Below are 25207 nucleotides of genomic sequence, written 5' to 3'. Positions count from 1 at the left end.
CTCCACAATGGCATCAGATTCAGGAACAACCACAGAATCACTTAGGTTGGCAAAAACCTCTAAATCATCAAGTCCAGGTGCTAACCATCTACTATTTTTAATCTGTATTCCCTGGGGAAGATGTTTGCCCTTCCAACCTCCTCTCCAGATCACTTAGGGTTAACCAGGAGCAAAGCAACCCTAGGAGGGCAAGCACAGCAGACGCCTGGTCTGCCTTTCCAGAGGCTCCTGTGCTCCGGAGGCTCCTTCTCCTGCCCGTTCACACGTGTTTCCATGCCTGGGTGAACCCTGCGGCATCTCAGGAGAGTCCATAGCTCCCTCTTGTGTCACTAAGGCTGGCACTGGTACCTGTGCACTCTCCAGCCACCCTCTGCACTTGGACACCTCACCTCCCAGCACAAACACCCCTCCTGCACCACAAATTCCCTGGAAACCTGCAGTGTGTCTCCATCTCAAGCTGCAGCCTCCTATTTTTCTTGCCTCCTGCTCGTACAAGGCGCTTTCCAGGCTGCAAGGTCATGGATCAGCATCTCCAGGCAGTGCCAAATGGAGCCAGAATGAAGTCAGCTTCCCACGGTTTCTGGGGCAGACACTGGATATATTTGTATCTGGATAGATTTGCAGGAAGACAGAAAGAGTCTGCGGTGACATATTGCTGTAATTCAGCACCTGATGAAGTGGTTGGGTTTGGGCTTGCAAAGTACATTTGAAACCAGTCTGGGAGAAAAGCTTTTCTTACATGTTATGAGCCTACACTATTCATTATACCAAAGAAAACAGCAATTAAAAACAATATTTTAAGAGCTAGGAACAAATTCAGAGAGAGAGAGAGAAATCAAAGGTGCCCAAAACACCCTTATTTGAAGGAAAAGGTGCTCATTATCCTGCTTTTTGCAGCACAGAGCTGTCAGACTGCCTGACCACAGCTACATGACAACACTGTATTTTCACTGGCACTCCCTCCATGAGGCTTCTCACACACACACACACACACACTGTCCCTTTCTAATTCCTCCTCAGATCCAGAGGACTTGAAGAACCAGCTGAATCATAGCCAAGATGCATTTGTATCCATTTTTGCCCATCTCCTCTCAGTTTTGAGCACCAAGAATGTATTAAATGGAATTATGTTGTTGTTGAAAGGCAGCAACAGAAAGAAAAGAGATTTGTAGGCTGAGCTGTCCTCCACTGAGCAGATTGACTCTGATAGATGCTAACCAGATACAAGTCACCATCAAATGAAACTCTCTGAATCACCTGGCCACACAGGTAAGGAACCCTGCAGCAGGAACTCCTTTGGAGCATCCTGGTCTAGTGGAAGGTGTCCCTGTCCATGGCAGGGGGTTGGAATGGGATGGTCTTTAAGATGCCTTTGACTGTTCTATGATCCCATGAAAAAACTGACTTCACTAACAAGGCCAGACTTTAAACTGATAATAAGTGACTTTATTTTGCTCCATCCTCTAGAAGCTCTTCTCAATCAGGGATTATCCTTGCCAACTCTTTATTACCACAAGCTGTTTGTTGTAGCTCTGGAGCATTTGGAAATTTCATCCTATTTCCAGGGCTTTATCACCTTCCAAAACTGCTCCTTTTAAAGCCAGTATTTCTCACACTGGCATTCAGCCTGGAGGTGAATTTCTTTAGAGAGTTAAAGCAAATCTGTTCAGTATTTTCTTTATGATCATCAGCATGCATAGCAGTACAATCTCCTGGTGACGTATTTAATGCAGAACTGTGCTTTTTGTTTTGCTTTAAAAGGAACTCGAGCACAGAAGACAAGTAGGAGTTCTGGTGAGAGCAAAATCAAGACCCTGAATCGTACAAAATCGAGAGACAAAGATGGAAAGCTGCAGCACCAGCTCCAACTCTCTCCCTACCAGTGTTATCTACTTCATCCCTATGGCACAACAGAAGCAAGTGATGAATGCTCAGAAAAATACTAGAATGGAACAACACTCCTCCTCCAGGAAAGCTGGATATGACTTCAAGCTTTTATATGACATTTTACCTTGAAACGGTAATTTCACTTTTAAAGCAGGATTTTTTAGGCACACTGCAACATGTTGGGCCTCTGCCTTTAAAATGTACAATCATGAAAGGACATGAGCACAACCAGGGGGACACAGCTACAATTTGCTCTGGGAATTGTAACTGAATTCCATCATTTTGTGGCAATTAAAATATGAAATTATTGAGAGTGTAATTTTAAGGGAAGTTTCTGATTTCACCAGTCTCAGAAGGTTAAGTAATTATTTACTTTCCCTTTTCCCTTTAGGAAATTTTAAAGGGTGTTTTTATTTTACTTCCTTTGCATAGTGCTTAGTCTTAGCAAGAAAGCTGCTTTAAACTGCTGGTGTTAATTATTCATACATCATGTTAAAATTCCCTTGAGTATTCAGCTGACATTGAAAGTTAACGTAGAAGTTTAATTATTTCCAGATTTAGGGTTTTTCACTGGTCACTTATCCACTAAAAATACTGCATGGAAGTTGCCTGCCTCTTAGGCAGATCACAGACACAGACTGTGTGAGCCAGAGCACATAAGAAACACTGGATTTGGACCTAAAGGGTGGAACACCAAGACTATAGCTCACCTAGACCAGCCTTGCTGAAGCCTCAGAACTAGCCCTGGGGAAATATTTAGTGGGATGATTTGAGAAAAACCTATGTGGCAGTTAAATTCAAATCACTGAGTGTGGATGTGTGGCCAAAACTCCAAACTAAACGAGCATTTTACTGATATGAAAGTTTTCAATGGTGACAATACCAGTTTGACACGCATCACGCTTCAAGGGGCAATCTCAAATCCTACAAATCACTACAAAAGTGAGGTGAAACACATTTTACCTTGCCTCTGCTGCCTGCCAGCTCTCCAAGACATCCTGGTGGTGGCCACCAATGCTGAGGGTATGGAGCTAAAAGGCCCAGCCACTGAACCACCTTCGTAATTCTCTCCTCTAATCCACCCCTACTGCAGCCTAGAACCAGACTAAGCCTGTAAGGGGTCTTGAGGGCAGCACCTGCAATGTAATTTCATGTAATTGGAACCCCCCAAGAAAAGTTATTCTTCAAAGCTACAGCTCTGAATGATTAAACAGGGCTAACGAGAAACCTCCAGAGGTCACTCGATCCATTTCTCTGGTGCAGCAGAGGATCCACTCAGCCTTGCAGGAGGATGATGTGAGCTTGACCTGTTATTTAAACCCTCCTGAAGAGACTTCACAATCTGCTTGAGAGATTCACTGCCCTGCAGAGATAACCTAACTCTGCCTGACTGCAAGTTTGAGCCTTTGGCTTCCTGCCCTGCTCCCAGTGGCCACCACAACCAGTGCAAATTGACCCCCAAAGTCTGCCACCAAACAGGATTTCCAGCATCCTGCTGGAAATGATTCCTCCAGCATCCCTCTGTGCTCCAAGCTGCACTCCAAGTGTGCCTGAGATTAGAGCTAATTCTGTCACACGTGGCCACAGGCAGGATGTAGCTGCTCCCCACAGCAGCAAGGCAGGCATTTCCAGCTGTGCTGTCAGGGGCACTGAAATGGATGTCTGCAATGGTCACACCACGGATTTTGGGGGCAAAATCCAGGTGGGAAACTGCTGCCCTTACATGAGCAAATAGGCTGGTTAAGTTTGACAAATGTAGCTCAGCTGATCCCAAAAGGTGTTTCCATGTAAATTAACTGATGAGGGAGGGACACACACTGAGCAATATTTAGACACCTTGAAGATGGATTTTCCTGCACATAAGGCATCCCTGCAAGCAGTGTTTAGTCTGCTCTGGCAGAGACTCTCTTCCCAGTGACTCTCCTTGCCATCCAAATGCCCATCCAAACTTCTCTGGACAGTCCCACAAAGAATGCCTGTGGAAAGGGTCACACAGGACAGCTCACACTGTCCTGCTGAGGCACCCTCAGTCTGTGGGCCATGGAAGGAGCTGGGCTCCTCTAGACAGCCCCTTTGGGATCAGGTCTGGAAGGGAATCCTGCCCTCACTCATTTTTATGTGCCTGATTAACAGCACAGAGCCTCCCGTCCCATGCACAGCCAGCTCTCAGAGACACGGTATTTCCTGGCCACTGTGACTTCCACAAAGCCATTAGATTTTCTTGATAGTCTCCAACAGAGAATCATAGGATATCCTGAGTTGGAAGGAACCCCCAGGGATTATCCAGTCCAACTTCTGGCCCCAACAATCCCACCCTGTGCATCCCTGAGAGCATTGTCCAAATGCTGCTTCAGCTCTGGCAGCCTTGGGGCTGTGGCCCATTCCCTGGGGAGCCTGGGCAGTGCCCAGCACCCTCTGGGGGAAGGGCCTTGTCCTGATATATGACCTAAACCTCCCCCTCTCCCCCCACCCATGATGATATATGTGTGCTTAGCAAGTGAATCCCATGAGTCAATGTAACTTCCCGTTTGATTTCTTCAAGGAAAACATCAAAGTGCTGCGCTCTGCTTGTTACCAGAGGCTGGTGCTTCACTCTGCCTTTCATCATTAAGGTTTGAAGGAACCTTGTGGTGCTGCAGCACTAACAGGGATATCTCATTATGGAAAGACTCTCTTCTGTCCTCACAGGAAAATGGATCCCTGGGTAGGACATGGTTCAAACCTCTCACTGTCCTATGCACAGACCCTGTGACAGCCACATTACTGGGACAGTTCCGCTGGCAGAGGGACATAGGACGTTCATCTGCTTCACAGGGGCCTAGGAAAAAAATCAGACAACTGCTTCCTGAGCACTGCTCTGAGATCCATCAGTGGACAAAGCCAAAACCAGCCCAAAACCATCACAGCTGAATCCCTCAGGAAGAAACTGGGCATCAGCAGACTCATGGAGATCAAGGTACCAGTGACGTTATAAAGCACCACAGAGATGCTGTTTTTTGAAAATACAGCTCCTGAACGATGTTAACCACCTACACCAATCCACTAATGTGCACACTGACCCTCTATTTATCACTGCTCTAAGCAATCTAAACCAGAGTGAACAGTTTCCTGCTGACTTTTCTGGCATTTGGGAAACCAAAGTTTATTGTTTTCCTTCCAGTCCTCCAGAGTAAGCAGCTCTGGTGCTTACAAGCCCTCTAAAAGCCACCATCTCTGGCAGTCCTGACCTGCTCTGCTCCAGGAGCCTGGCTCAAAAGCCTTTCAGCTTCTGGATTCATTTGCTTCACTGATCTCTAAGCAAGGCAAGCATCAGGAGCGCAGGAAACAGTGCCAGGTTAGGAAACCTGGCTTCACATGTTTTTTAAACAGGCATCAGAAATAGCAGCTAACAGAGAATGGAAAACAAGACCACAGTCTGGGATACTTTTAATTATTCAGGTTTTCTTCCTATTAAAAAATAAATAAATAAAAAAAACTCCAAACAGTAAAATATTTCCCCACTGAAAATGACGGCAGTTCTAATATTCACCTTGCTGGATTTAGAACTTGGCCCCAAATATCTGGGTTTAATGCCAGCCAATGTGGCACGGCAGGCAACCAGAACTGAACTGAGGCTTCAGCTGCTGCCCAGTAACTCCATCACAAGCCTGTCCTCTTCCTCCTCCTGCCCTAATGTCTCAAATGGAAAAAAAACCCAAACAAACCACACCAAAAGCAACCCCAAAACTATTCTAGTCAGCCCCAAAAAGATACTCACAATTTAAAGGTCAGTGTGAAACTTAAAAGTGCCAGAAGAACAAGACAATTACAGCAAGACCCAAGTGAACCCTGTAAAGGCCTGAGAAAATCCCACCCTGACCCTCAGCACTGCTCTCCAGGGTGTCTCATGACAGGAAAGAGAGAAACTGCCTCTCCCTTGGCCATATACCCTTTATTAAAGCAAGAGGGAGTACACCCCGCTGGAAGACTCCAAAACTCTAAGCACAACTTCCCATTCCAAAGAAAATCCAAATACAAACACCCTGTAGGTGCAAAGATAAGATAAAATCCTCTGTGCTGGAGGCATCATTGAAACAACGTGATTACGATAATTAGGAGCACATCAGTTGGTAGCTTTGCAAGCAAGAATCTTCTACAGATGTCTCAAGGGACGTTTCCTAAGCCAGGCTTTGTTAAAAAAAAAAAAAAAAAAAAAAACAAACCAACAAGAACAGCCGATCTGGGAGCTGTGCATTATGAATGCTGAAATGGGGCTGAGAGTCAGAAGATAATGGAACTTTAACTCTGGAAAAGGAACAATCTTTGAAGTGCAACACCTCAAAATCACCAGGCAGTTTGAAAACTTGCCCGAGTCCCATCCTCTGCTCCCTGCAAAGCCATAATGAGGATGTTCCACTGCTGTGGCCATGGGAAAATAGGACCCATCTGTGCCCCAGCCCCACATTCCAACTGCAGAGCACTCAGGACCACTGACCCATCCATCCCTTCCAGAGACTCACAGCAGTGAGCACCAGAGCCAGGGCAGCACAGACCTCTGAGCTATTCCCTGCTCCACCCCAGGCCAGATGCCCGCAGCCAGAACTGGATGCATTTTTAAATCAACTTACACAGTGCTCAACTCAAAACTGTATGGATCAGTGCTTCCAGGAGAAAAATCACTGCAGCTTGGGGATCTATTCAAACCCTCCTGTTTATTAATTTCAGTGCTTAACTACCTTCTGTGTTGACTGGAGGATGAGAGCACCTCTCCACACACCATTCCCACATTTTTTGGCTGCTTGTGCCAGGGTGGATGGGAACCAGAAGGGAGGAGCTCCATGTTTGGCTATTTGCAGATATTTCGAGTTGACGTGAACAACAACTGACAGGCACGTGCAGGAGTGTTACAGTGGGGGGATTTAAGGTTTCAAGTGCTTGGAGGGAGGAGGGGTAGGGAGAGGAGGATCACCCGGCTGGAAGCGTTTGGATGGAGCAGGCGGGTCAGGGAGAGGTGACTGGCCAGAGCGGAGCTGGAGAGTCCCAGGATAGCCACGCTGCAGACTCACAGCTCGTTTCCCAGGCTTCCTCCTCTCTTTTCCCCTTCCCCTTCTTCCTCATTTGACAAAGTTTCCTCCCTGGCAGGATTTGATGCCAATGTTTTTAAAATCTGCACTGCCTCAATCCCTGTTCTTCCAGCAATCCAAGGGCACCAGCCAGAGCCCCTCACAGCAGGAAAATACCAACAGACACTGAGTGCTTTGACTTCAGCACCTATTTACCAGTCCCAGAGACTCAAATGAGGTATCTGAGCTCAACAAACGTGAAATATTTCCAGTCCTTTTGGTACTTTTCTCTCTCCCTTTCCATCTGTGGGGGCACAGCCAAGCACATCAGAGGCAGGCTGACAATCACAGCACCGGGCACTCCTCTCCCTGCTGTGGGATCTACCACAACATTCACTCTAGTGGGTAAAGGAAGGAAGATTTTAGGGTGATTATCCTGGAAACAAGGGCCAGCCCGCTCAGGATCTTGTATACAGCAGTGATCCAGCTGAGAGATGTATGAGTTTGCATTTAGCAAGGCTTAGTAAATCTGTCTTAGCTCCACATGGGTGTCCCTGTGCTATACAGGCCTTGTTCTTGTGCATCCTGGCAAAAAATGCAGCTTTGCTTTGAAAAAGAGAAAAGAAGAAGACTCTCTAGTCTGTTATGGAAGCATCTCCTCTTCCTGTCCTTTTTTTTTCCTTTTTAGAAGGGATGGGTGTGGGGTTTATTTTTCATTATAGCCATGAGTTCCATTTGGATCTGTATCTACAACTGACCAAACTGATCAGGTCTTTGCTTCAACATCTTTCATGTACAGCACAGTTCAAGAGCATCCCAGGACAGGACTTTTGTCCTGCTCCAGATGAACTTTAGAGTCCTAAGCAAGGCTGGCTTAGACAGATCACGTATCACACACCTGACAAGCCAGCACCCCACTGTGATAGCCATGGTCAAAAAAAAACAACTGGAAACACTTTCTGGTTTGAAGTGTTTTGCATCAAAGAAGGAGGAATATTTCATAGCAAGGCTTCCCCAGGGTGCCTGATGAAAAGCAGGCATTTCAGGTGACCTCTGATGAAATAGAGTGAAAATAGAGAGTGAAAACATTCAGGAAAACTCACTTATTTTTTAAAAAAATAGATGCTTGCTCTGTAAGTCACCCAGCTTAGCACTTCTGTTCCCACAGACAGTAAGAACAGAGACACAAAGCAAGAGCATCAGCTCAGCCCTGAGAAACAACCTCAAGAGTTTGGGTATTAAGACCCGCTGCAGAGGTTTGGAGGCTCAACAGGAGATGAGCTTTTTAAGCAGGGATCTGAGAAATGAGCAGAAAGGACATGGCTGCTCAGAGGATGCCTCCCTCATGCAAAGAGCAGTGGAGGTGATAGTGTGAGGGGACTTTGTGAGAAGTTGTCTCAAGCAGGCAAGGAAGAGCAGAGACAGCCAGTGGGTCACAGGGAGAGGTCAGCAGAGCCCTTACAAAGGCAGGCACACTGAGGCAGTGGGAATAAAATGAGCTAGAAAGAACAAAAATACACCTGCACCATGCCAGGGCACTGAGCCTTGCTGCTGCAACTGGATTTTCTTACTCATACAGTTGTTACATCCCCTCTATCTCTCTCTCCCCTCTTGCAGAGCTGTAACAGTGATGGATTTCAGCTCTAGGCACATCATTGCTGACCAAGGTTAACCATGTTCTCTACTACAATTTTTTTCCCCCCTGTGCTGCTCACATTGGCAGAACATGACCTTTCTGCTCCACAGTCCTACACTCCTCCCTGTGTATCCCCCAGCTTCTTGCAGCCTATCTGTTCATGATGGACAAAATACTAACCTATTTGGCACCCCACGATGAGCTTCCAAATGTTTTTCCCTGACAAATCTGAAGCCAGCTGAAGACAAACTTCAGGGCTGACATAGCGTGCCTCTTGTCTGTACAGAGGTTAAAGCTTGTTCTGCTCTCTGACTGCAACTCTGAGGAGAAAATAGTGACAACTCTGACACTGCTGAGCAGAACCCCTGTGCAGGCTCTGCCCCTGGCTCTGGCTGCCTGGTGCATCTCTGCTGTCACACAACAGCCACAGCGTGGCAGACGAGGTACCCGGAGAGCACATCACAACACCCTCTGACAGCTGAGAGCCTGGCAGCAGCTCCTGCAGGACAAACCTCCCTGCCCTCAGCACGGGCAGGCAGCAGGTCCCAGCCTTGGTGTGCTGCCAAAGGATAAAAAGGATCATTAGCAGCCCTGGGACAGCTCTGGGTTTTGCAAAAAGCACCTATTTGATGGGCCAGCTTTGTACAGTCCAGCCCTAGAGATGATGGCATTCGACCAGCCTGCACACAACTTCATAAAGCTGAGGCAGAACAGCTCCACTGTAATTAAACAGCAGTGAATTAACACAGGGAGGTCAGAGTTGTTGGCAGCAAACCCCAAACCTCCATTTAGCTGAGACCCAGTGACTGTGTTCTTCAGAGAGCAAAAGACAAGGTGACCTCCAAATCATACAATCATAAAATCATGGAATGGCTTTGTTGGAAGGGACTTTAAAGCCCATCCAGTTCCAGCCCTGCTGCCAAGGGCAGGGACACCTTCCACTGTCCCAGGTTGCTCCAAGCTCCATCCAGCCTGGCCTGGAACACTGCCAGGGGTGGGGCAGCCACAGCTTCTGTGAGCAACCTGTGCCAGTGCCTTACCACCCTCACAGCCAGGAATTTCTCCCTAACATCTAATCTAAACCTTTCCTCTTACAGTTTAAAACCATTCCCTGATCACAGGATTCAGCCTTGCACAAAGCCCAGGGAAAAGGTTCTTCCCCCAGAGGGTGCTGGGGCACTGAACAGGCTCCCCAGGGAACGGTCACAGCACCAAGGCTGCCAGAGCTCCAGGAGGGTTTGGACAATGCTCTCAGGGATGCACAGGGTGGGATTGTTGGGGTGTCTGTGCTGGGCCAGGAGTTGGATTTGATGATCCTCTTGTGGGTCCCTTCCAGCCCAGGATATTCTGTGACTCCGTGGACTGAGCCCCTTTCCCCTTATCACACTGAAGGTGATTCGCACATGTAGGCCATAACCCAAATACCCTGCCTTTCCACCTGGAGTCAGCAGAAAGAGCTGCCTTCAAATAAAAGCCACATTATCTTCTGGGAAATATCTGTGCCATAATATGCATGAGCCAGAAATAGACACTTCAGGAGAAGAGAAACTGCCTCTGGTACCAGCCAGCTACCGTCAGTCCCCTGCTCCATCTCCTCTGCACTTCTCTGCTTACCCACCAGTGCTTCCCTCCTTGGCTGTCCCATGGCAACAGGAATGGGCTGGAATGTGTTTCTCACCCAACAAACTTGATTATACGCTTTAAATTGCTGAACTATAAATATTAGGAAAGATGCACGAAATCTTAGCCAGCTCACACTTCAGCGCTTGTCTCTCAATGGGAATTTAATAGATGCCTGAACTTCTCTTTTCCAGTCACGTAAGGAGAAGGAGGGAATGCAGGCTGCTCGTTTCCACACGAGCACCATGAAAACACCAGGGAAGAGCCAGATTGCGAATGTCAAAACAAGAGATTGGTTTTGAAATATGGGGAGAAGTTCGTTCTAATGATCCTAGCAGCTTACATACTTATGTAATGTGAAGAAAAAATAAGAAAGCAACAAAAGCCTTCTCCAACTTTCCCTTCTCCAACTTTCCCTTCGTTTGGTGGGGTGGTGGCAGACGTGGTTTGCCTACAAAACACATCCCTGTCAGCCCAGTCCAAGGAGCTGGCAGCCTGCTCACAGCACAAGCCACAGGCTGCAGCCAAAGGGAGCTCGGGAGGGTTTTGATAAGTGTCTGCCGCTGCCCTCATGACTTTGTCCTAAATATATTCACTTCCCTGCAACTTCCTTGTCCACTGGAATCAAATGCTCTTGGGGCAGGAGCTGTGTCTAAAATTCAAGCACAGGAACGGTGCTCCAGCACAACACACATTTCAGAGACGGCCTCCCAGCTGCTACCACAACAGAAAGGAGAATAAATATTTGCTGTAATTCTTCAGCACCCTGGGATTTGAGCCTGTCAGATACCGATGCAAAAGCAAGAAAAAAAAAAAAAACAACAAAAAAAACCCCAAAAAACAAAACTGGAAGCCCCACAGGCTGTTTAGCTGATAGGATCCCAGATTTGATCTCCTGTCCCTGTGGGAAGTCACTGAGCTGGCACTTCCAAAAGGCCCTCAAACCTAGAGATGGCCCAGGCAACTGGAAACAGCCCCAGCAGCAGGGATGGGCCAAGCAGAAGTCAGTGCTGGGTTTGGTTCAGGAGCTGAGTGTGAGCTCTGGGGAGCTAAACTGGGAGCTGACCAGTGCTCCCAGTGGGAAGGATCTGGCACCTGCCAAAGGTGCTGCCACAAGACTGGCCTGGAAAATCCTGAAAAGCAGCCTGTCCCTGCTCAGTACGCATGCCAAGGAAGAAAAAAACTATCCTGAGAGCCAGGGAGAGCAGAGGGACTCTAGGATAACACAAATCCAGGGATTTGAGAAGAAGTGACTCAGTGATGGCTGATAGCAAGGTCACTCCTATACCTGGGACCAAATAATACCCAGATGGCCAAGGCCACTCCTTGCACAGCTTATTTGGGGATCGGGGTCTCACTCAAGGTAGGCTGTGAACTTGAGGGCCTTGAAATCAAAGCCAAGAAGATCAAGAAGCTTTCTGAGCCCAAGGTAAGGATGGGGAAATCTGAACAACTGATACCTTGACTATACTGGGGCAGTAAAGAGGGTCCTCAGTCACAAACCACAGCAGAGCCACAAGACAGGAGAAAGGGGAGAGATCACAAGTTGTGATCTACTTCACTGGGTAAAATTCCAGCCCATTCTGATTGTTTCTTGTAAGCCCAGTAGCTCCTCTAATCAGGAACTGACCTGGACTCACAGGACTCTGCAGAAAGAATTGTTTTCCAATATCATTTATACTGTGAAGAACTATTTCTTTTTCTGTTCAAATATTTTTACTTAATTTCTTCACTTTTCACCTAAGCCGTTCCTTCCTTTTTAAAGCAGGACTTCAGAATATATTTAATTCTTTGATTAATAACAGAGTAAATTAGTCCTTACTTAGTTTTTTGCTTAATGACCTAGCAAAGGCCTCGGAATTTGGCTTAATAGCAGTGCTGCAAGATCCTTCAGCTGATGAATTATAGCATAATAATTAACATCCTTGCAGTTGTCAGGCACAAAGCCTAGTGATGTACAAAGCCTCTGCACACACAGCATATCAATGATGCCAGCAGCTCACAGTTTGATGTGCTTATTGCTGTCATATTGTAGCTGATATTCAGCATATCTGTAAAGTACCCAGAGACTATTCTTTCTTTTTTTCACTTATAGAGGCTGTAAACATATTTAAAGCTCCAGAACATCAACAACAGATTTAATACAAACTGTTAGGAAATGAGCCCTCACACAGACGGTTCTTTCTCAGAAATCCGTTAAAAATATAAATTCAGATTTTGATTTCAGAAGAATCTTCTTAACATAAATCAGAGAGCTGTTCTCAGCTCCACAATTCTCTAATCATAGTTGATCTCAGCCTGACCTAAGCCAGAGTAATTAACAGCAGTTTAATGTCTGCTCTAATTCATGTCACCTGATGGGGTTCTTCATGGAGCACCCACCAGCCCAACAGAGAGATCCAGTCCCTGTAGGTCCTACCCAAGCAGCCCAGTATGTTTCATCTCTTCCAGCTTTTAACCAAACAGCCTGTAATAGTGTGCAAAACTCAATTTTCAGAAAGAAAGAATAGTTCAGTCTGGAAAGGGAGAAACAGAACACACTTGGACAAATCCACCTGAAAACACAGCCTGGAATCTAATTTCCTGCACATGGCACAAGCAAACTGTGGAAGCAGAAGGCAAGCTGCTGACCTCCCTGAGCATTAGTAAATAACAGGAGATTCCAGTGACTCCCAGTGCTCCAGCAAGGAACAAGGGAATAGTCTTGGGAGCTGTGGGCAGCTGATGATGCCCAGAGCTGTGACTTACCTGGCAAAGCAAGGACTTCCCTGACCAGCTTCTCCATTCCAGTTGTGACAAGAATTGCAGGAAAACCCACACCAGAAACTCCTCAGCTGCCACAGCAAAGAAGCACCTGGGTGTTTCTAACCCTTCACTGAACAGCACCAGTAAAACCAAATATGGGCCAAGTTCCACCTAAATTGCTAAAAGACCAGAAGATCTATTTGGTCAGTAAGAAAAACTATCACACCAAAGCAGCCCAAGTTGCCTGGATGTGTGGATACAGCCATAAATATCAGAGCAGAAACTTCTCCAAAGCCCTTCAAACACACACCTTTCACTCAGATGCCAACACGGCAGTCAAGTCTGTTTGAAAATCTGCCCTTAAACAACAGATGAATGTGCCCATCTTCAATAAAAGAGCAGCACATAAAGCCCATCTCAGCTTATTCAGCTGGAAAACAGCTGGATATGTGCCCTAGCTGGGTGGCCTCATCAGCTGTGTGCCTCTGAGACCCCTGAACACTGCTCTGAGGAGGAGGCAAGGACCAAGGGGCTTTTGCAGGGCCTCTGACAGTTGTTTAAGGTCTTCTGATTACTCATCTACTTCCTCTGAGAAAAAGAACCTGTGAAAGTGTCTGTGGGAACGAGGAATCTAGAGCAAATGCTTTACCACAGAGACATTGAAATCCATCTGTTTTACTGAAAGCAGCGAAAAATGAGGAAGGCAATAACACACTTCCTAGAAACTGGTTCTGTTGGAGTGTTAAGATACCAGCCAAAGCTTCAAGACAAGGCTAAAAGAAGTGCAGGCTTGGGCTGTGACTACAAAACATTTTTCTGGCCAGGTTTTCAATCACCAGGTTAATGGAGTGCTCCAGGACACTGGTGTAAGTGGCCACTTTGGCTCAGGAGAGCGAAACACATTCCCAGGAGCAGCAGTGCCTGCAGCCACCATCTCCTGAAGAGAGGTTTCAATTCAAGAGTGCAATTTCTGTAAAAACAATTAAAGAGGAGCTCTGTAGCAGCTCGAGCTGCCGGGGAAGCTGTCAGCCCTCATGACACCCAGGCACAGCAATCCCTCTGGCTGCCAGGCTGTCTGGCCAATGTGGAAACAGCTGCCCAGTTCTTGCCTCGCCTACAAATAGGGCTCTTTGGTGTCAGCAGGAATCACAAACTTTCAAGGGCAGAGCATAAACTTGATGCACAGGCTCCACCAGGTGCCTGATGCCACTTTGGTTTAGCCACTACTAAATATGTGCATGCTGGAAGGCAAATGGAACATTCATGAAAGGGCTCAAATTTGGAAAAATTCAGACGGTTTTGAATGCTCAAACTGAGCTGAAGTATCATATCACAGAATGGTTTGGGTTGAAAGAGACCCCAAAGATCATCCAGTTCCAACCTTCTGCCATGGGCATGGACACCTTCCACTATCCCAGGTTGCTCCACACCTTATCCAAGCTGGCCTGGAACACTGCCAGGGATGGGGCAGCCCCAGCTTCTCTCGGCAACCTGTGCCACAGCCTCAAAGGGAAGAACTTCATCCTAATATCTAATCTAAAACTACTCTCTGTCAGTTTGAAACATTACCCCTTGTGCTATTACTCCAGGCCCTTGTAAAAAGTCTCTCTCCATCTTTCTTGTCAGCTGCCTTCAGGTACTGGAAGGCCACAATTAAGTCACTCCAAACCCTTGTCTCCTCCAGAGGCTCTCTGATTTCTTAACAGAAGTCTCAGGCATGAAAAAGATGTTCCAGCAGAGAAGGTGATCCAGTTTGGGTAGCCTTTGCTTCACTGAGCCCACTTTAGCAGAACATTTAATCAATCCATTTAATGGCATGTGATGGCTTGCCTGCACATGCAGAATTGAAAGGACTTCGGTTTTAAGCTGGAGTGGTAGAACTTCAACCTGACAATGAGAAACATCCCAGTGATTTAATGACCACATCATTTTGGCCAACACAGCAGTCTGCCTACAGTCTGTAAAAACAGAGCAGATGGTCCTAAGCTTTCTTGCAGTGATTTTTAAAAGTCTTAAGTGTACCACATGGCAGACTTCAGACCCAGGAATGGCTTTGAGGAAAGGACAGCTTTATAAAGCCCACCTCAATAATTGTAGATGTAGCCAGGGAGTGACTGCAAAAGCCAGCCAAAAGGACTCATAGTACTTGGTGAGGAAGGGAGAAGATACCAGAGGTTAAAAGGAAGAAAAAGCAGAGATATCATAAAAAGTCACTAAAAGGCAGGTGAAAAACAGTGGAAATTGGCATGGAAGAAGAATACAGAATAAAAGAGGGAAACTGGAAAGGAGAAAAAAGGCCAGAAGGATGGTCAGGCACTGGAAGAGGCTGCTCAGAGAAGTGGCAGAGCCACCATGCCTGGAAGTGCTCAAAAGCCACATGGATGTGGCACCTGGGGACATGGGTCAGGGGTGGCCTTGGCAGTGCTGGGGATCGGCTGGACTCCTATTTTAGAAGTCTTTTCCAACCTAAACAATTCTGTGATTCATTGACTCCAAGAGAAGGACAGGACAGAAAGATGAATGACATTGAACAGGGACCTACCCCCTTGCTACCAGGATGGAGGGCCAAGACATAAATCCACAGAGGAAAATCTTCGCATTCTCTAATGAGGCCTCAGAGGAGATTATCTGTGACTGTCTTTTGGGAAATGCATGAGATTATTCTGCAGGTACAGAAATGCCACAGTTTGAAGGCTTTTAAGAGCTCTAAGACCTCAAGAGGCTTTCAACTAAGGGGCCCAGTGTCTTTGATGGGAATTATTTTGGCAGGAAGCTTGGTAAGAAGGGACAAATTGAAGACCCAGAGGAATGTCCTAAAAAAACTGACAGGTGATCAGAGACCTCACAGCTTTATCAGGTGCACTGCAAGAAGTCCATGGAGAATTCTGTGACCATAAAGTTCCTGTAAACCTCTTAGCAACAGCTCTGGCTCAGGTGTATGTTGGGTTCAAAGTGGAAACAATCACCAAGCAGCAGACACTGGATAGTTAAAACTCCTCAGAGAGAAAAATGCAAAATGTTTTTTTCATGCTGCAGCACAACAAATGACAGGAGTCATTTTTCAAGAAGAAAATGCTACTCTGCAGACAACAGGCTTATCATGTGCTATTAAGTGTAAAAATTAGTGTAAGATAGGCTGCTAACATCATCACTCAAATCCTTCCTTGGAGATATGCTGCAACATAATAGAATTTCTCAAACCCCAGATAGGAAGAGCAGGCAGTCTCCTCTGCATGAAGATTAGCTAAAACGATGGCTTAATCTGTCTTTTTGGACTGCTTAAATCTATGCTTGTCTTCAAGAATCCAGAAGGCAAAGTTAAATGTAGATAAGGTCACTGTCAGCACAGGCAGGACCTGGGAAGGAAAGCCACAAGCCCTTGGAAGTGTCTCTGTTAATCATAAATCACCGAAAAGTTCAGCCAGTTAAGGTGGCACAGACTACAGCTGGTGCAGAGAAACAGCAGAGACCTTTTGTGGCTGCCAGCAGAGTCCAGTTTATATGGAAAAGCTACAGAGAGGGACAAGCAGGAACACCTTGGCCATGAGCAGACAGAGCCACAAAAGGGTTTTTTCCAGCTTAACCAGTGGGAATAAGCAGTGGCAAGCTCATAGTGCAGCTTCAGTCACTGAAGGATGAGACAGCATCCTCCAAACAGAACCGAGAAAGATCCAAGCCCACCAGGAAGCAGAGGAGACAGACTTAGCTGAACTTGGTCATCAACAGAGCTGCCAGCCCACAATCACTCCCCATCTAAAGGAGGGAGGAGGAATGTTGCCTGACACTTGCAGAAAGCTTAAGAATATTCCCAAGGTCACATGAGGAGCTTGTGGAGCAGAGAACTGAAACCAAACCTCAGACCCATTTTCAGCCTCAACCCCCAAGTCACCCCTTGTCTTCTCTGCAAAGGCTCAGCTGGATGGACTTGAGATCATTCTCAAGCCCTAAATAGAGTACAGAGAATGGAAAATAACTTCCAGCACTGACAATATTGTCCCTATTTAGCTAACAAGTATTGATTTCTTCCTCAGCCACTCCAGTGCAGATGAAAGCAGCACAGATTTGGTTTTTTTGTTTAATTCCCTGAATCCAATCAGTTTTTCTGATGCTACCACCAGACTCTGAGGACTGATCACCCATGTGCTATTTAAAGTCAGAGAGGTGCTTACATCTCATTTTATTTGGGACCATTGGGAATTGTAGGTTATGCACGAAGTTTTAACTTTTCTTCCCCTTTTTTTTTTTGTTTGTTTGTTGTTGACAAAGCTCTCCCATGTGAAGGGACAGATCTCTGTAAAAACAAGCTGTTCTCTGAGCAAGAGAACAGATGATGCCTTGTTCTTCTACAGATTTATCCCTTTTCTACACAAGTGCAGAAACACTGCTTCCACTTCTGCCACAGTTCCATCTCTCCAGGAAAGAGAGATCTGGAGGGTTGGGCACTGACCAGGCTCCCCAGGGAATTGTCACAACCCCAAGGCGTGTTTGGACAACATGCTGTGGCACAGGGTGGCATTGCTGAGGTGGCTGTGCAGGGCCAGGAGTTGGATTCAATAATCCCTGTGGGATTATTGAGTCCCTTCCAACTCAGGATATTCTGTGGTTCTATGATTCCCCTTGTAAAGCTCTTTCCCTGTCATTTCAAGCTGAATAAGCTCAAGTGGTCATACATGAGCTGAAGTTTTCCACCTGAGACTGAGAACAGAAAGCAGTGGGGTAACAATTAATCTATCTGTTTATCATTTATTCCTTCTCCATAGATCTTCCCTCTCTCAATTCAGATGCAATGAGCACTTGCCCGCAGTCTCACCAGTTGTCCACATCTGTTGTGAAGATGAGCTGTCCTGATCAAGATGGCAGTTAAAGATGACAATTTATGAACTGCCAATATTTCTGGCAGGTTTGCATTAAGCAAAAAGCCCCAGAGCCTGCAGGCAGGAGGGTCACAAGGCATCACTCCAAGCCTCACAGCTGAAGGGCAGAAATAAACTTCAGAGATTTTTTACAGTGTTTACAATCCTCTGCATTGAAAGCCATCCCAATGGAAAATCCACTCTGCAGAGTGGACTTTCACACAAAAGCAGGATCTCATTCAGGACCTTCTACTTTAGTACAGCTTTGGTTTTGTGTTGCCAAACTGAGGACACACAGCCCTGATATCATGATTGCAAGTGACAGAGAACTGCAAAAAAGCCAGTAATGTCTGTGTGACTGCAGTATCCACATCCACCTGGTATCCCCATATCCTATACAGCCTTATCTACCAGCCACATTCAAACTTTCTCTACTAAAACCCTCCCCAAAAATCTCTTGAAATGACCACTAGACCATTCCTCACTTCCAGTCAAGGGTACAAACACAGCCAGGGTCACCCTGGAAGTAAATGCATGGAGCCTCCAGACACAGCTGTTGCTGCTGCTGCAGCACCTCTGCATTTCCACAGCATCCTTAAGGAACAGGGATCTGAACCACAGCACAGCAGAGGGAGAGCCATCAAAATTCCGTGCCCATCACCACCCTTCTTTCCAGCAATTGTAAATCTACTATCAAATACACTCTCAGACACAATCTGGGACACGTGTCTGGCACACATGGTGTCAGGCTATAAATAGTCAGATATAGACAATCATACTAGATGTAACAAAGATTATTTGATTAAGCTGAGGCTCTGCCCTGCTGAACAGCCTGTGATCAGTAAAGACACCTTGTAGGAGCTGGCTCAGAGCAGCACAACCACGTCCCAGGAGCAGGAAGATGCTGGAGGGCTGCAGTTACACCCTCCACCTTTGTAGTCTCGTGTTCTTTTAGCCCACATAACCAGGGTGTTTCTAGGATCCATGTGGGAACTCATGCCTTCTGATCTACGAATCAATATGATTTTGCAGAAGCTTCTTATTGTTTAAAATACACTCCACTCACACATCTCACAACTTGGACATCATACCTTACTTATACACTTGCTTACTTACTCATACTTCTACATAACACAGTACTTATGCATTTTACCTACTTATACATGTTACTCTACTTATACATCCTACAACCTTTACATGATACTCTACTTATACATTTACAACTTTCACATAATACAGTACTTGTACATTTTGCAAATGCTGTGCATGAGATCTCACATTGCTTGATGAGTTTCTCTATTCTGTCCATGAGCTCCACACACACTTTTCTGATAATATGATTGGTTTTAATCTAGTGCAGCACAGTCCTTTTTATCTATTCCTTGCTGTCTTGGTATTTATTTGGCTTCTTCTTTCTCAATTCTTTTCCAATTTAGCACAGTTTACCTTCCAGTCCTTGATGAATTCTTGAGGGCTCTAACAGGTGGGGCTCCTGATCCAGGCAAGCAGCATTCAAGATGATGACACCAACAAAACCCAGCCAGTGATCAGCAGACAAGTTAGTCCAGGAAATACAGACAACAAGACAACAAAAAAAAATACAAACCTGTCCCTTCTTTCCCCTCTCAAACTTTCAGACTGGAGCTTAAAAACCCTCTTGGGGCTGATGTGCTGGAGCTGAAGGTGGAAAGGCCAGGTGAAGCTGGTGAGGGTAATTCCAGCCTGGTCCCACTCTGAGGGCTCTGATGAGAATAGCTAAAGATGGTTTGGCTGGGGCACACTATCAAGGTTCAAATACCTTACAACAGTTCCAGTAAAGTCTACATGAATTTTCAGAGGTGCTTTTTACTGGTCCCTACTAGTTTTATTTGGGGAGTCAGGACTAAGTAGCTGCTCACTGCTACACTCAAAAAATCCTTGGCTGGCAAGCACCAGTAGGGAGCATTTGAGCATTTGCAGCTGGACTTCCTAGAAGGAAGGTAGTATAAGGTCAAACCACTCTAAATACACGTTGTTTTCACTTTATCCAATATCTCTGTACAACCCACAAATGTTTAGCATCAGGGGAGCTGCATTACTCTTTTAGAACTGCCACAGCTCATACACTGGGCATGAAATTGGAGCACACTCCCACAGCAAGGAGGCAACAGAGCCTGCACTGCTGAAGTGACGGGCAAAGCAGTTCAGACCATGGCAGCCCCAGCCTCAGCAGAGCACAGGACAGCAGACAATATTTAAATACAGATAAATCTAAGCACATGTGCTGAACCCACTCTTTATATCACATCTGTGTGCTCACCTTCTCAGAAACACTGACAGACAGCAAGCTCCAGGGCTTTGGATTTACCATGGTCACCCACACTGCACTTTCCTTCCAAATTAGATTCCCCACACTCTAATCCTACTTTGGTCAGGTGGGACAAGTTTTGTGAACCACAGGTAGCAATCACACCTAAAGGCTCAAGAAACTAGTTTGTATTCCATGCAGAAGAGGAGCATTTGGAGCCTCCAGACCCTGTGTGGGGAGTCCAGAGCAGAACTCCCACCACAGAGCTGTTCCCTGCTGCAGCTGACAGGACAGCAAGCTCCCTGCCTGGAAAGAAAATAAATTGTATATAAACCAAAGTACCTGCTGGGAACATCTGAGAACTGCGGTGCTGCCATGTCCTCTGAGTCACCAAAACCCATTTCTGAGGCGTTCAGTGATGTTCACACAATAGGGATAGTGTCTACTATCCAGTCATGACTGAAGTTCCACCTCTTGCTTCCCAGCTGGGAGAAGACCTATTTTGAGTGCCTCTCCTGCCTGGACCCTCAGCCATCCCAGTGGCTCTGCAATACAAAGCTCCTGAGGTCCAACCCTCAGCAGCCCCAGGCTGAGCTGTTCTCCAGCTCACAAACAGCTCTTGCAAAGCTACATGATCCAGCTGACCACATGCAACCTTGAAAGTATGAAACACAGCTGAAGAGGTAAAGAAAAAACTAAAAGAATGTTTGGCCTACATATGCATTTTATGGGTTTACAGAGGGGGGGAGGAAAGTGGGATATGACCCATCTGCTTTCCATATTCCCTCAGTACACATGCATACAACCCACAACAAGCCTAAGCACAAGACTGACAGGGAAATAACTGTGACAGAATAAAACAAACAATTTGGGAAACCTGGAGACAATTCCGTTAGAAATCCTATTTTCCTCAGTGTTGTCCCCTGCAATGACTTAGCTTTGATACTTAAGATGATGCAAACAGACTGAAGAATTTCAGCAGTGGGTAAGGACCATCTGCTTCTTCCTCTTCTTCTTCTGATGTCTAGTAAGCTCATACTACAGACTTTCCCAGAGTTTATGAGAAATTCTTTCCTTACCCTGCTTGTTGCATGTCCAGAACTAGCAAAAAGACAGTATCTTTCAATTTTAATTCAAATGAGATTGCAAGAGTTTGGATCTCTTTAACCTTATGGATGGTCCATGAGGTTCAAAATTCAGAAGAGGATGAGATGAACATCACACACACAAAAAGAGAGCAACCCTCATTAACTGCCTCGTATCCTGAGAAAATGAGCTCAAAAGGAGGATTATAGGAACTTGCCTCTGAAATCTGTAAATGAACAGACAGCAATTTAAAGAACAAGATGGAAGGGTTAAAGGCCAAACCAGTACTTATTAACAACAAAATGAACTTCTTTTGAACTCGTCAGAAATGAACAACAAAATCAATCAACACCAGGTAGCTTCCACCACCTGTAATCCCTGCAGGAATGTGTCAGAATTGACCTCCACCTTCTTATCCAGCAGCAGTGAAACAAGAGAAGGGAAAGAGACTGACACAACTGATGCCACATCACTGATCCTGTAGTAAAAACATCCATTATTCTCAGGAGGTAAGCTGAAGCTGGCAAGTGAAGCAGGATTTCCTGTCCCCTGGAGAATCCCAAAGCAGCCAACAATATCAAATTCATTCCCCAACATTCCTCACCGGAGATAAACCCATTTTGTAAGAAGCTGCAAACTGCAAGCAAAGCTTGCTTTTAGGGAGAGCTACTAGCTTTCATTAGCCAAATTGATATATCATCATTAAATCTGACACTTGAGCTCTTCCAGCTACGAAGGGCCAGGGTTATTTTTAAAAAGTAGTATTAATCCAGGAGAAGTTTCTCCAGCAAACTACAAATGTCTTCAGGTAAAGTGGCTCAACTGCAAAGACCAAATTCAGCTGGAGAAGTTTCTGCAGTTCAGAGTAGGAGTCTTCCTTAGTGATTAGTTTATTGAAGGCTTAGTAACATTTTATTTTTTTAAATTGCATGCAAAGAATTATCTGGCTTTATTGTGTTCACAATATGTTTGTGCAGCTCAATGAAGCCTATGTCCCATTCCCTAAAATAATAGGTTGTATGCTTTCCTTCTAAGGACAACATATTGAAATAAGTTGTCTGGGGAGCTGAATTCTCTAGAGAATTTTCATTGGGGATTTAATTTGAAACATTGATTTTTTTGCAAGTAGCTCTCAATGCTTTTGTTAGAAATTGAGGAGAGAAGCAACATTCTGGAGATTCTGAAATTTATCTGTAGACAGTCACTAGCTAATTTGAGTACAAATCTGAAAACCAAGCTTTTTGTAAAAAATCAAGAAAAAAGGTCTGTTTACAGTATTTGGTAGGGGAGCCCCCCTAGGCAGAACTGCATGGTCTGGGTGACATCAGTCACTGTAGGTGATGTCCACTCCAGTTTAAAATCTCCAGGACAGATCTCGAGGAGCAGCTGAGGGAGCTGGAGGGGCTCAGCCTGGAGAAAAGGAGGCTCAGGGAGGACCTTGTGGCTCTGCACAACTCCCTGACAGGAGGGGACAGCCAGGGGGGGTTCAGGCTCTGCTCCCAGGGAACAAGGGACCAGACAAGAGGACATGACCTCAAATTTCATCAGGAGAGGGTTAAACTGGATATTAGGGAAAATTTCTTCACTGAAAGGGCAGTGGCACAGCTGCCCAGGGCAGTCAGTGGTGGAGTCCCCATCCCTGGAGGGATTTAAAGCCCTGTGGATGTGGCACTTGGGGACATGGGGCAGTGATGGCAGTGCTGGGAGAATGATTGGACTCTGATCTGGGAGGGATTTTCCAACCTCAGTGATTCCATGACCATTACTAATACTAGTTCCTACTGGTCTGAACATTACTAATAAGCAAATATCTGCTGTAACAATGTGGGAATTCCTCCACAGTGAAGACGACAACAAGTGTTACTCTTGGAACATTAACACAGACTCGGAGTACTAAGAGAGCATCAGTCCAACAAAGTCTGCCTTTTATTAGCACAGCACAAAGCACACAGGTCCCACCTCACCGTGGGGTTTGCTTGGTCTACCAAACAATGAGTAAAGTTTTACACCAAAAGTGGGTTGATTCACACTAGATATTAGGAAGAAATTTTTTGTACAATGAGGGCAGTGAGGGCCTGGCACAGGTTGCCCACAGAAGCTGTACGTGCCTCATCCCTGGAATTTTCAAGGCCAGGCTGGATGGGGCTTGGAGCAACCTGGGCTAGTGGAAGGTGTCCCTGCCCATGGCAGGGGGTTGGACTGGATGGCCTTTAAGATCCCTTCCAGCCCAAACCATCCTGTGATTCTGTAATTCTATTAGTGACAGCACAAAGGACCATTTCTTCCACCAGACACTTGAGGCCCTGTGCCAGTCCCTGCCCTTGAAAACTGCATTTGGAAACCAAGTCAAAGATTAAAATTCCAGTCTAATACAAGGCAGAAGATAAACCCCAACCTCCAGCCCTACACAGTCACAGTCCTTACACAAAACCAGTGCTGTGCAACCACCACAGACATTCCTCTGCAAAGGATTCACTGTGTTCTCCTAATCCAGAACTGGCCTCTTTAGCAGCTGGCAGTAAAAAGAAACCGCCAAGTCATCTATTTCCACATTTGGGGATGATGAAAAGCACTTGAAAATGCTCAGCACTTCTGCAGTAATTATAACAAGCACAGTACTTGTTTTGGGAAAGTATAATGTATTCTGGGGAGCAGAATCACATCAAAGAGGAAGCTTTCAGACACTTCAAGGAGCAGAATATGAAGACATATATAGAGAGATATAATTATCATCACGGTCACAAGTCCCTCTTAGGCAAGGATCACAGGAAGGAGAAGCAGATAAGTGAAGCATTGTGGACACAGAGCTAAGGCTGTAAGTTGATGTAACATCAGTTCTCATTACCTGGATATGGTACAAGCTGGGCTGCAGCAGTGCATTTGCAAATTTTTCCAAGATTTTCCAAGATTTGTAAGTTTTTGCAAGATTCTCCTACCTGAGGATGAGCTATGACTATTCAAAACCCCCACTCATTCACCTGGGCCAGTGCCCCACAGCCATCTGAGTCCCCCACAGGGCCCAAAGCTGGTCAGCAGCTCCAACACAACGAATCACAGCCTTTTCAAAGGTGAAAATCCATGTTCCCTGCTGCTCAACCTTCCTGCTACACCTGGGTAACTGTTTGGGTGTCTGTGCATGTCTGTTGGAAAGATGCCTCCACCCCAGCACCTGATGGGTGTCAGGGCAAAAAGAGTGAGACAAAAAGTCATGTCTGCAATTTGCCCCTGTCTATAGCCCTAGGGTGGCCCATTGCAAAGGAAAATTTGGCCAAATCTTCATTGTTTAGTTGTCAACCAAACTGATTAAACGTGGCTTAATCAACATCAACAACTGCTCAGAAATCTCATGTGGGACATGCAGCAAGTCACAGATGCAAGGTGGAATTGCATGAAAAACTACTTTTCTTTCAGTTTTGGCAGAATCAAAGAAATAGGTGGATATGGCCTCATTTGGATGTAAGTGGAAGAAAACACCTGGAAAAAAAAAAAAAGGTGACACAAAACAAAAATCCACTTGAAAACCTTGATTTTTTTCTTTTTCCCTTTTGACTTTCAGTCACTTTTGGACATGCTGCAGTTCCCTTGGCTCTCTCTCACATGGAAATAAGCAAAGCCAGAACAGCAGAGCCAGCAAAGCCTGGCTCTTCAGGATTTCCCAACTCCACACTGGCCTCTTGCATCAGTTCTCTGAATTTCAGTATTAAATAATAGAATTAGTTAGTATTGACATAGAAATTAGTCACTATTGTAATGGAATCTATAGGATATTAATACTAATAACTGTTACTCCAATTAGAATATTTTGTAAATGCAAATAGCCCCAAGATCTATATAATTTCTTCAAATAGAGCAATGGGGTTCAAAAGTTACTAAGAAAAAACAGACTCTCACCAACACAGTATCAACTGCCTCCCAAGAAATCATGCTAAAATACAGCAAGGGGAGAAATTCTTACATTTTTCATGCATCTGAAGCCAGGATCTATTGAAAACATGGTACAGTTTCTCAGATGCATTTTCTCTGTAACATTTCCTACAGCAACCTGGTATTT

General features: G+C 45.6%; 1 protein-coding gene across 4 annotated transcripts in view; it reads right to left on the bottom strand.

Moving 5' to 3' along the window:
• Nucleotides 1–25207, bottom strand: part of SLC35F4 (solute carrier family 35 member F4) — a 114313-nt gene that overhangs the window by 51230 nt on the left and 37876 nt on the right. Inside the window, exon 1 of one of the 4 annotated variants that reach the window (XM_069018557.1) lies at nt 19390–19498. The exons of the other annotated variants lie outside the window; for them this stretch is intronic. The gene's annotated coding sequence lies outside the window, so the exon portion shown is untranslated. Of the gene's footprint in view, nt 1–19389; nt 19499–25207 lie in introns of those variants that run through there. 4 annotated transcript variants of the gene reach the window in all.

Source organism: Aphelocoma coerulescens, chromosome 5 (genome assembly GCF_041296385.1).
Source record: "Aphelocoma coerulescens isolate FSJ_1873_10779 chromosome 5, UR_Acoe_1.0, whole genome shotgun sequence".
NCBI classification, from domain to species: Eukaryota; Metazoa; Chordata; class Aves; order Passeriformes; family Corvidae; genus Aphelocoma; species Aphelocoma coerulescens.
Note: the sequence above shows the minus strand (reverse complement) of the source record. Positions and strands in the feature narration are given on the sequence as shown.